The 12,021-nt window shown below is 42.8% G+C and overlaps 1 long non-coding RNA gene across 1 annotated transcript; it reads right to left on the minus strand.

Moving 5' to 3' along the window:
* Nucleotides 1-3,157: 3,157 nt before the first annotated feature.
* Nucleotides 3,158-8,870, minus strand: LOC129812532 (uncharacterized). Its single transcript, XR_008753012.1, has 4 exons — nucleotides 8,768-8,870; nucleotides 7,633-8,254; nucleotides 6,723-7,267; nucleotides 3,158-6,441 (listed from the first exon to the last, which is right to left on the minus strand). It is a non-coding gene; the product is annotated as an uncharacterized LOC129812532 (long non-coding RNA).
* Nucleotides 8,871-12,021: the final 3,151 nt, after the last annotated feature.

Below are 12,021 nucleotides of genomic sequence, written 5' to 3' on the forward strand. Positions count from 1 at the left end.
TTGTCTTCTGTTATAAAATGCCTGTTGGAACCTAAGATTGCGCCAGTAAATGTTGTAATGGGGGGGGGGGGGGGGGGGGGAGTATTTAAAATGTGTCCCAGAAAGGAGTGCTGATTTAGGATCAGGTCCCCCCATATTCATATAATATTATTCATGATGATCTAAAAGGCAACGCTGATCCTATATCAGCACTCCTACTCTGAAACTCTTTGTGAATATGGGCCCACAACACCCAGCATTTGAACTCCATGTGTCAAAACCCTCCCTTGTGATCCAGAGTCAAAAATACATTCAATAAAGGTGCATGGAAATAGCAAACTCCTAACCCATTGGCGCATATATTGCCCTTTATCTTTTAAGCAACACCAGACCCCATTTGTTGCATCACAGCAACAGACAAGACACTGATTGTAGTATGTATTTCTCTCCGGAGAGTATTAGGTAATCAGTCCATCAAGAGATGGAAAAGTTCCATTTGGGAATGTTTTTCACTGTGTGCGTATGTCTCTGTCTGTGATCACATGGCAGCGAATCTGGTTCTATCCATAAAAATACAGCCTCCCAACGTTGCTCTGACGCAGAAATACTCCTTAAACTACAGAGCCTACCAGCTCTCACTCAACTGTAAATCCAAGGTCCAAGTCTCACTGTTGGCTGTTCATTGTTGTATCATATTGCTCACTGTGTGCGCTTCATTGTATCTTAAAAAGATCTTAAAAAGACAGTTGCAGGTCTTTATGAAGCTAATTAGTTGCATTACATTATTACATCCGACATAGCATTGTTATGAACTATCTGGACAATTATTGCCTGGTGTAAAAGCCGATTGGCGAACTTCATGCAAGAAACCAATACAATATTTTTTGGGGGGGACATGGAGGTGTGTGTCTTCAGGGGACGGCTCAGGGAGACAGACGACGACAGGTGACCCTTCCAAGTTTGGGCGCAAGGACGTCTGGGACATGCAGTGGGCCAATGACAACTCTGATCAATGACGGAAAAGACTAGGATGTACATGTTCAGGAACCTGGACCCAGAGGATGAATTGAAATTGAAAAAAAACATTTATTATTGAGACTTTATTTTAATTTCATATTTTTAGTAAATGTATTTTTTAAGTGGAATTGACAGCATTTTAGCAACATGAAATCTTATTAAATTCTGTTCATATAACACACCCAAGAAGAATATGACACCTTTTTTACATTTTTTTTTATACATCATAAATTCATAGAATAATTGGGGATGACGTATAGCAAGGCATAAGTGAACATTCTATAGCAATTTAGAGTGGGAAAGCGGCCATCCGTTTGGACAATTAATAGACACTGCAGTAAACAAAACCTAATAAAAACATCTGTCTTGTACAGGACCGGAATCTACGCAGACCGGTGCACCATAGCCAATCAGAGCTAAGTAGGCCTATGTGCAAATAAGCCATTTGCCTGCCATCGTTCACTTGGAACTGGACTATAGGTCTACATACAGTAGCAACAGCGCGACTTTAGATCATTAGAACTCATTCGCCAAAAGCCACAAAATACACCTGAATGGATTTCTGCAAATATCTAAATACCACAGGAGTTGTCTTACATTTGGGAACGTCACATTCCTATTGATCAAACAACCATGAAAAGGTAGACACGCTCCCTCAGTTGCCTATGCACATCAACATCAACAACAAGAGCAACAACTAATGCTAGCCAGAGCGAGATGAGTTAAAATCTAACGAGGGAATATTAGATAAACCCTCTAAAACTTGTTCAGCTAGTTAGATATCAAAATGATAAACGATGGATAACATTTGTCTGCTCGTCCTTCTGCAGCTTGCCTTCCAATGCGTGCTTGTCCCATCCCACATTTTGACAACTGAATGGGAACTTGCCTGCCCGCTCATTTGATCGATTTGATTGACAATTAGCTAGCAAAGCAATTCACATTTCTTGCTAGCTAAACAAATGACACCTGCATCTCTAGCTGTAGCCAATGAAAAACGATATGAGGGGGAAAAGTCGGTCAGTCACACACTCCTCCAATGACGTGACATCCAACGTTAGGCTCTGTGTTTTTAGCCTGCTTAAATAATTAGCTAGCTACATAAATAGATCCGGTAGCCCAGGGGTGTTAAATACAATCAGAGCACGGGCCATATTATAATGTCCACTTATGTACATAGGAAGCTAAATATAGCATTTTAACATATTGAAATGAAAGAAGAGAAATAAAATTTGTCCAGCCTTTGCTGCTAAGTTTGCACATGTGCATAATATGCTACGACCCTAATCAAAAAGTATTTAATAACTCCAAATAACACAAACATAGCTGGTTGGTTGTTTTTAATTTTTTTGCACTACTGTATCACCGGTGCAGTTGAATGCAGCATTGCTGAATGGTGCACTCAAAATGTAGTGTAGCCAGCCTAGTCTACTTCTAAAATGTTGTCGTAATAGGCCTACATGTTTCTCATTCGCACAGTGTTTTGTTGCAGGTTTAGTTTTTTGGTTATTCATTGTCAAGATTAAAAAATCAAAGCCAGACTGCAAAAATGTTAATAGCCTAGCTAGGACTATGGCATGTCTGTACACTTTCCCTCCGCTGCACGCTGTAAATGTGACAGACGAAGCAGCTCAATTGAAGTGGAATTCACCGATGCACACACTGTAAATTCATAAAGTAGATGACTCAACTGTTAACTCATTTATACTCGCTGTTTGTCCTATTCGGCCCGCGGGCCTTGTGTTTGACAAGTGCGCTAGCCTATTAGCCACATTATGACTGGCTTGTAATTATTGCCTTGCTAGTTTGATTGTATTGACATTCCCAGCCTTAGTTACAGTCGTCCATTTTTGTTCAAAATATTGAAACAGAAACAGTGCATCCCGAATGGGTGGAGGCAGCAAACAATGTACCAGGCAGGCCAGCAGCGTGGTAACGGGAGATTTTAAACGGAGAAGGACCCTGGGCTCAGGTTGGTGAATATCGCCGCCCCAAAGCAGAGCTGGAGGCAGCGAAAGCTGAGAGGCGGTGGTAAGAGGCGGCAGCACGAAAGCGCGGTTGGAAGCCCGAGAGGCAGCCCCAAAAATGTATTAGGGGGGGGGGGGGGGGCACACGGGGAGTGTGGTTAAGTCAGGTTGGAGACCTGAGCCAACTCCCCGTGCTTACCGTGGAGCGAGAGGGACCGGGCAGGCACCGTGTTATGCCGTGAGGCGCACGGTGTCCCCGGTGCGCAGGCAGAGCCCGGTGCGGTACATAGCAGCGCCTCGTATCGGCCGGGCTAGAGTGGGTATCGAGCCAGGTGCCATGAAGCCGGCTTAGCGCATCTGGTCTCCAGTGCGTCTCCTCGGGCCGGGGGACATGGCACCAGCCCTACGCATGGTGTCCCCGGTTCGCCAGCACAGCCCAGTGCGGGCTATTCCACCTCGCCGCACTGGCCTGGCTACGGGGAGCATTCATCCAGGTAGGGTTGGGCAGGCTCGGTGCTCGAGACCTCCAGTGAGCCTCCACGGTCCGGTCTATCCGGTGCCTCCTCCACGTACCAGACCTCCGGGGGCAGCCCCACGCACCAGGCTGTCTCTCCGTTTCCTTCCTCCAGGTGCTCCTTCAGTCCGGAGCTGCCCCTCAGTCCGGAGCTGCCCCTCAGTCCGGAGCTGCCCCTCAGTCCGGAGCTGCCCCTCAGTCCGGAGCTGCCCTTCAGTCCGGAGCTGCCCTTCAGTCCGGAGCTGCCCTTCAGTCCGGAGCCGCTCCTCAGTCCGGAGCCGCTCCTCAGTCCAGAGGCATTTATTAGGGTCCCCAGTCCAAGGTCGGTGGCAAGGGTCGCCGTTCTAAAGACACCACTGAAGCGGACTAAGACTTTGGTGGAGTGGGGTCCACGTCCCGCGCCAGAGCCGCGACCGCGGACGGATGCCCACCCAGACCCTCCCTTATAGGTTCAGGTTTTGCGGCCGGAGTCCGCACCTTGGGGGGGGGGGTACTGTCATGTTCTGACCTTAGTTCTTTTGTTATTTCTTTGTATTGTTTTGTTTCAGTGTTCGATTGTTTTATTAAAGAGCATGAACACGTACCACGCTGCGCATTGGTCCTCCGATCCTTACTACTCCTCCTCTTCTAGGAGGAGGAAGACAGCCGTTACACCTCACCCCATATTTTCAACCATTGAATCTATTTGTTTTGACCATGACACTGTACAATATAAGGTAACACCAAGTAATTTGGTCTCATCAACTTGTTCAACAGCCACACCATTCATTATCAGATTCAGCTGAGGTACAGAGCATAGGAAATGATTTGTACCACATACAATGCTCTTAGTTTTAGAGATGTTGAGTACCAGTTTATTGCTGGCCACCCATTCCAAAACTGACTGCAATTCCTTGTGAAAGATTTCAGTGACTTCATTAGCTGTGGTTGTTGACACGTATATGGTTGAATCATCAGCATACATGGACATTCAGGCTTTGTTTCATGCCAGTGGCAGGTCATTGGTAAATATAGAAAAGATTAGAGGGCCTAGAGTGCTGCCCTGTGGTACACCACCATTAAAGAAAGCCCTATTAGATGGATACAGTGCATTTGGAAAGTATTTAGACTCTATAACGTTTTCCACATTTGACAGACTTCCACAGTTACATTGCAGTCTTATTCTAAAATGGATAAAAAATATATTTTTTCCTCATTCATCTACACACGAGTGGCTAGGCGGAAGCCACTCACCAGTAAAAAGGCTCATGACAGCCCACTTGGAGTTTGCCAAAAGGCACCTAAAGAAACACCATTCTCTGGTCTGATGAAACCAAGATTGAACTCTTTGGCCTGAATGCCAAGCATCACATCTGGAGGAAACCTGGTACCATCTCTATGGTGAAGCGTGGTGGTGGCAGCATCATGCTGTGGGGATGTTTTTTAGCGGCAGGGACTGGGAGACTAGGGAAAGATGAACGGAGCAAAGTACAGAGTAATGAATATCCACCAACAAACTTCATTCTAGAACTGGCTGAATATGTTTTGACGTATAACTATTTTAGGTTTGATGATGAATACTACCTCCCAACGAATGGAACATCGATTGGCTCCACATTCCCTCCGAGCTATGCTAACCTTTATGTGGCTCTTTTTGAAGAATGTTTTGTTAATAATGAAAATGAAAATCAATTTTTGAATTAAGTCCTGAAGTGGTATCGATATAGTGACGACATTTTTTGCATATGGGAAGGAATTGAAAAAGACCTGTCAGGTTTTATGGCACTACTCAATGACATTGACCCCAATCTCAAATTCACTATTGAACGTGACACTCAACGTGTTCATTACCTCGATATGTGGACTGAGAAATCAAATGGAACCCTGTTTACAACTCTGTATAGAAAGGAAACAGACAGAAATACTCTATTAAAGGGGGACAGCTTCCATCCTGAGCCATTAAAAAGGACTTCCAAGAAGCCAATTTTTCAGACTGCGCCGTATATGCCACTCCACAGAAGATTATCTAGAAAAAGCAGCGGAGATGCCAATATGTTTCTAAGAGGCTATTCGCCACAATGTGTGGATGAAGCTCTTTATTTGGCATTGGGAAAAACACGAGATGAACTGTTCCAAAAAAGACCCGCTAAAGCTACAGAACACTCCGTAATGTTCACAACTACATATACTTTGAATTCGCGAAAAGTGGCAGGTGTGGTCAAGAAACACTGGAATATTTTATCATCGGACCCAGCTTTGCAGGCTGAATTTAAAAATCCACCACTTTTTGTGTAGAGGAGAGGTCGCAATTTACGCGATAAATTGGTTCATGCCAACTGCCAGCCACAAAAAAAAATCAGCCAGGCTCTTTTTGGTCCGACAGACCAAAGATAAATAAGATAAATAATTACCACACAAAATGGTAGTTATTTAATCTGATAGTGATTTATTGATACAAGTGGCATGTGCTGGCAGTCAATCACGTAACCTCTCACTCCCACTCTGAGCAATTCAGTGTTTTTGTTTATATATGTAGCTAGTGAGCTGAGCTGTAGCATTAGCAATATCTCTCAAAAGGAGACAACTCACAAATGCGAAAATTCTGGAGATTTTGATCAATTCTGACAATGAGTCTGAGTATGAAAGTCAGGAATCAGATTTTGATAGTGAGGAGCTGCCCCCAACCTTGTTGCCATTGAGAACCCTGAACCTGAGAACCCCTTGTCCACTGATGAAGTTCCAGGTCCCTTTGAAGATGCTGGTGGTGATGGATGCAGACCGACAGTGGATGAAGTACAGCAGGTCTGTGGTAGCTGGAAGGCCGCCAGCCATTTCACCCCTCCTGGCCCTGATGTTTGCTTTGAGTCCCAGTCTGGAATGCAAATCCCCTTGCCATTTCCCTCTGAGGCAGAGTGCTTGAAGTTGTATCTGACAGAGGAGCTGGTGGGAGACATAGTAGAGACGACCAATCGGTTTGCCTTGGAGCTAGAGGAAAAGAAAGTGCCAAGAGTGAGGGAGAAACTCGCTAAATGGGTGACAACCACAATTAGTGAAATGTATATCTTCCTGGTGACAGTCCTTCTCATGGGAATAGTAAAGAACTCCCTAAGAGAATACTGGTGTACAGATCCTATGTTTGCAACTCCTTTCTTTGCCGCCCTCTTTTCCCAAGACCGCTTCTTAGTTCTGCTGCGATGCCTGCATTTCGTCAACAATGCTACTGCCAAACTAAATGACCCGTTACACAAATTAAGAAATGTACTTACCAGCCTGACATCAGCATTTGGTTGGGTCTTTGTGCCATACAAGGAGCTATGCATTTATGAGTCCCTGATGTTATGGAAAGGTAGGCTGGCATTCCTTCAATATATTTCCTACAAAAGGCACAGGTTTGGGGTCAAGTTCTTTGTTATGTGCGACGTGAAGACAGGATTTGTCCAGGACATTATAGTCTATGCAGGGTCTACCACTGACATCCAACATTATGAGGGGCTTGGGGTGTCCGGGTCCACGGTGATGACCATGCTGGCTCCTCATCTCGGCAAGGGACACAATTTGTATGTGGACAATTGGTAAAGCAGTCCCACACTCTTCCAGCTTCTGCTCTCCAACAGCACAGGGGCTTGTGGCACAGTCAGGTCGAACAGGAAGGGGACGCCGACATTCGTATGCAGGAAGATGCAGAGAAGGGAGGTTTAGTTCAAGGAGTACGGTCAATAGATGGCAGTAAAGTGGCAAGACAAACGAGACGTCCATGTCTTCTCCACTATCCGTACAGCAACCATGTCGGGCCACAGGGAAGGTGGACCACCTGACGGGAGAGAGAAGATTCAAACCAGACTGTGTACTTGACTCTAACGTCAAAATGGGGGCCGTGGATAAGGTGGACATGATAAACAACTTTGTGGAATGCACTCTGAAAAATACCAAGTGGTATAAGAAGATATTTTTCCATCTGATTGACATTGCTGCCCTCAATGGCCACATAGTTCACCGCCAACTAACAGGTGAGACGATTACTGAACAAGGTATTTTGGTAATTGGATGTACAGTTCACATACAAAACACATAGTTTCATTATACAATTACAGTGACAATATCTCACCCACTGCTTCATCCTTCCCACTCCCCTATAGGTAAAGTAATTACCGACCAAAAGTACAGAGAACCTAATACCTCATGAGAGAGCTGCTGGAGGAGCACCACACCCCTCGGCGCCCATCCACTGGGGGCCGTCCTGCTGCAGACAATCCCCTACACCTCACTGCATAGCATTTTCCCTGTGAAGTCCCTCAAACTGCTGCGCAAGGTAGTCACACACAGAGGCACTGCAAAGTCTGCCTGTCTGGCACCAGGAGAAGGAAGCAGAGGAGGTTGACAAAGTTCATGTTTAGCTTGAGACACACCACTGTGTTTCACCATGCTTTGGGGAGTACCATATGTTCAAGCACTATTGAGCAGCAATTACTGACTGACTGACTTGACCGGTGATCTGCCATGATGGGGGGTGGAAACACAGTTGTTGTTGAATCACTGCAGGAATATGAGATAAGGGTTATGCGTATTCATAAGTTGTCAGTATTTTCCTGCAGTTTTTTCCCTCTAGTAAACACATTGTTGTTGTTCAACCACCACCAATACTTCAATAAAATAGACAACTATTACTATGTGTTTCCATCCAGTAAAACTGTTCATAAAGTAGTGTACGCCAGAATACGAAAGCTGTCCTCAATCTTCAGCTCCAAAGATGTCCAGCTCCAGTTGTGATATTGTCAAATGCTGTTTGTGTGTTTGGTTTCTGAAAGTACAGAATAAAGAGGAGTTATTAGTCATTAGAATACAATATCAGGGTATACTGTAGCAATTAAACAATATTACAAAGAAGTAACATAGTAACACTTCCATAAAAATGATAAATTGCATTGACAAAAATCACAAATTACTTATATAACAGTAAGAAACAGTAACTGTTGAGCTCCCCAAAGGGGCAGGGCAGAACAGAGCTATGCAAAACAGGCCAAATGAAAACAAACCATGGTCATAAGGCCAGGGTAGCTTCAAATGACAAAACAAATGAATACTTCTCTGACGCAATTAGCATTGTTTTACAGAGCTAATAGAAGAATGTAGCTAGCTACATAAGCACGATTGAGTGTAACACCATAAAGGTTATGAAATGTGTAACTTTACCTAGCGTGTCTGCGGTTATAAGGAATACGTATAAATATATTAAGCTCCATACATAGTGGCTTACAGTAGAAACGACATAACACGACATACAGAAACTATTATAACGTAATAAGGCACTTACTTTGATAGAAATGCACACATGTCCAACGTTAATATCATGTAGTAATGAAAACAACAATGAAGGCAAACCTGGCACCGGCCAGAAAATGTGAAAAGGTTTGTGCTTGTCCTGTTCCGACTGGAGATGCGCAAATGTCTGCATACTTGATCTGCAGAAACAATTGGGAGGTGCTTGGGGAAGTTAGTCCAGCTAAGTAATGCACCAAATATATATTGTCCGCGAAAGTGAAATGGCCTAATTTTATGTGAATTAATGAGGAGGAAGAACACACCTCAATTCAAACTATTTTTAGAAAATAAAACTTGTTGGAAAATCATTTGAAATTGACAAGTTGAAACGGCCAATAAATAAAAGCAGGCAGAGTGCCTTAGTTTGAGGTCAGCGTGGATGAACTGTCCTGTTGCGTGCATAAAAAACTCACGCTGGGGTGACCGTTAGAGATATTTGGAACTCACAAATGAAAAGGTTAAGTCGTTGTGCTGAAAGGTGAATTTATCAACGATTACAAGCATACCCATAACATGATGCAGCCACCACTATGCTTGAAAATATGAAGAGTGGTACTCATTAATGTGTTGTATTGGATTTGCCCCAAACATAACACTTTATATTCAGGACAAATAGTTAATTGCTTTGCCACATGTTTTGCAGTATTTCTTTAGTGCCTTGCTGCAAACAGTATGCAGGATTTTGAATATTTTCTGTCAATTAGGTTAGTATTGTGGAGTCACAACAATGTTGTTGATCCATCCTCAGTTTTATCCTATCACAGCCATTAAACTCTATAACTGTTTTAAAGACACCATTGGCCTCATGCTGAAATCCCTGAGCAGTTTCCTTCCTCTGGTAACTCATAAAGACCGACGCCGGACAGGAGAAGCAGGTACGGGGAGTCAGACATTTATTTGAGGACAGACAGAGAACAAGACAGGAACAGCGTCAGCACACGGGTAACACGGACATGTGACAAATAATGCAGCAGCGGGGAACAGAGCTGGGGAACTGACAAATATAGGGGAGGTAATAAACAGGTGATTGAGTGAGTCCAGGTGAGTCCAATATCGCTGAAGCGCGTGACAAGGGAAGGCAGGTGTGCGTAAATGATGGTGGCAGGAGTGCGTAATGCAGGGCAGCCTGGCGCCCTCGAGCGCCAGGGGGGAAGAGCGGGAGCAGACGTGACACAACTGAGTTAGGAAGGACGCCTACATCTTTGTAGTGACTGAGTGTATTGATACAACATCCAAAGTGTAATTAATAACTTCAGCATGCTGAAAGGGATATTCAATGTCTGCGTTTTTTTGTTTGTTGCCATCTCCCAATAGATGCCCTTCTTTGCAAGCCATTGGAACTCCTCCCTGGTCTTTGTGGTTGAATCTGTGTTTGAAATTCACTGCTTGACTGAGGGACCGTACAGATAGCTATTATGTGTGGGGTAGAGAGATGAGGTAGTCAATACACAAATCATGTTAAACACTATTATCACACACAGAGGGAGACCTTGCAACTTATTATGTGACTTGTTAAGCACATTTTTTATTCCTGAACCTATTTTGGCTTGCCATAACAAAGGAATTGAATACTTACTGACTCAAGACATTTCAGCTTTTCATTTTGTAAAACGTTCGAAAAACACATTTCCATTTTGACAATTTGACAGTATTATGTTTAGGCCAGTGACAAACGTCTAAATGTAAACCATTTTAAATTCAAGCTGTAACACAACAACATTAGGAAAAAGTCAACGGGTGTGAATAGGTTCTGAAAGCACTGTATCACTAAGGTTTCAACGTTTTTTCTTTTTATGTGCATATGGTTGCTACTTTTGCTTGCCGACAGAGTACATATTATATATGTTCTTAGCTCTTATTAAGCAGTATTTTCTCTCTATATGAAATATATAAAGACTAGAATATTGTGTGATGTGTCACGTGTCACAATTTGTAACTGGCTTCATTAAACTATAACTCATAATTTTTACTGAACAAAAGATAGAAAAGAGACCAATTTTTGTATAGTGTCTTTACATAGTTATATGGAATATAGTTTTTTTATATTGAAGAACATGCATATGAAATGAAAAATACTGGGCTTGCCTGGAGTCTTGCCAGGAGACTCCGGAATCCGCCTTTCACTTCCGGTTGAGCAGTAATTCTGATCAGGGATGGTGTTGTAATGAAATGAATAACTGATGTAAACAATGTTAAAAGGAATTTCATAATCTCCCTGCATGAGCTGGTCCTAGTTTGCAAAAAAATATCTTCAACTCTTATTTGAGCCGTGTTAATTAATGTCTGCAACAAGTATGCAACAGAAGCATAATTGTTTCATATTGGACAAGTCCAAGTAGTTCCTCCCTGTTTCAGTCTGTTTTATGAATACGGCCAAGTTCAAAATCAGGATGATCAAGGTCAGGCTGGCAACAGGAGTGGGATCCTTGGGTTGTGTACAGTTTTTTTCTGCCACCTATTGGTATCACACAGAACAATAAATTACATATCAGCTTTTGGGAGTTATGATAAAGAACACCTATATTTGAAGTGTGGATTCACTGAAGTAGATGTCAAAGAATTGTATTGTTGAGTCCATTTTCTTCAAGGTCCCAACAAAGCAGATCTCAGTCACTTGAGTATTTATGGTGAGAGATAAGCTTTTTCTTTCTCCACCTGGTTGATCCATAGCTAAATTGCAGGGATGATATTTTTACAAACTTAAAAAGGCTCCAAATTGTGAATGAGGAAAACATGAAATGCATAAAATCTGATTGACTGAAATACATGATCGAGTGGGCAAATTTGATTTATTACTTACATGGGTAACAATATGAACAAATATATAAAAAGCTATAATCAAACATTATTGCCGCATGAGGCACAAAAATATATGCAATATCAAGTCATTTAAACGTAACAATTTTTTACGCAGAGAGCAGTACTTTTATAAGTGAAAGACATACATTTAAACAAATATGTTAAGTTGACCTACTGAGATTTCAATGGACTTCGATTGAGAAGCCATTCACCCCTTGCTCAGTCTTAGTGCTTTAAACCGTTGCATGCTGAGATAAAGGACCCACTCTCTCCCTATAAACATTGTTGTTACTGTGTGGTATAGCTGTAGTTTTATATTATTATTGTTGGGTGTTATTATTACAGTTGAGAGGATAGGAAAAGTCTACAGTAATAATGCATTTGTAGAAACAACTCTTTGGTGGTTGATACCAGTCTTATATTAACTGTGAAAGGCTCTGTTAGATA

This window comes from Salvelinus fontinalis, chromosome 16 (assembly GCF_029448725.1).
Source record: "Salvelinus fontinalis isolate EN_2023a chromosome 16, ASM2944872v1, whole genome shotgun sequence".
Lineage (NCBI taxonomy): Eukaryota > Metazoa > Chordata > Actinopteri > Salmoniformes > Salmonidae > Salvelinus > Salvelinus fontinalis.